At 39.0% G+C, this 836-nt stretch overlaps 1 protein-coding gene across 1 annotated transcript in view; it reads left to right on the forward strand.

Moving 5' to 3' along the window:
- The window catches only part of GNPAT (glyceronephosphate O-acyltransferase), an 18025-nt gene that overhangs the window by 1533 nt on the left and 15656 nt on the right, over positions 1 to 836 (forward strand). The window lies entirely within an intron of this gene.

Genomic DNA, 836 nt, shown 5'->3' on the forward strand with positions numbered 1-836 from the left:
TGCTTTAGCATCTTTTTCTAATAAATACTCTTAACCATAACTGTTACCTTTATGTTTCACTAAGTCTTGCTTGTCTAGTGACTATTGCTGTTATTTTGAAGTTTGGAAGGACACAATTTGAGTTCTAGAAAGACTGAAGGGTCATTCACATAGACTGTGCTGTTACAGGAGATAAGAGGAGACATCCCTCTCTAACACAGACCATGCCTGCTGTCTTGGGGAAAAGAGTTTTGTGAAAGAGATTTCTGCAGTGGGCTGGATCCACAACTAGTTCTAGATGCAGTTAGCTTTCTTGCTTAACAGTGACATTGGTTACTCGGAGACTGTGCTCTCTTTATAACTGTGTTGCTTTCTGATCTTCACATGGCTGGTAGTTCGCTTTTTGTTTTGTTCCTACCTGGCTGTGCTTTCTGTACTTTTGTATCCAAGCTTGTTGAAAGCCAGAACAGATCACCAAGGTTGTAGGTGCAGCTTAAAGCAGCAGGGATACTACTTTCTTTTGTTGATGATTGTGTTCTTATAATGTTGTTCCTGTTATTGTTTTCATGCAGCTGTAATAGTAGAGATCAAAGCTGCTAATACCTATTAATCATGAAGAGTCTGGAGGCAAGGCATTTTAGCTTTAAAGCCAAGGTGTTCCCTGAACCTCTTCCCGTTGGGCAGAATTAAGCAATGTGACATAGGGTGATCTGGAGATCTTCACAGTTGAAAACATTTGTTGCTTTTGTTTTGGTTCAATTATTTATTTTTTTAAGTTTCTAATTGCAGCATTGTTCCAAGCAGTGCATTGTTCATGCACTCAGAGTATGGAATGCAGACACTACAGAAATATGAAA

Source organism: Meleagris gallopavo, chromosome 2 (assembly GCF_000146605.3).
Source record: "Meleagris gallopavo isolate NT-WF06-2002-E0010 breed Aviagen turkey brand Nicholas breeding stock chromosome 2, Turkey_5.1, whole genome shotgun sequence".
Classification (NCBI taxonomy): domain Eukaryota; kingdom Metazoa; phylum Chordata; class Aves; order Galliformes; family Phasianidae; genus Meleagris; species Meleagris gallopavo.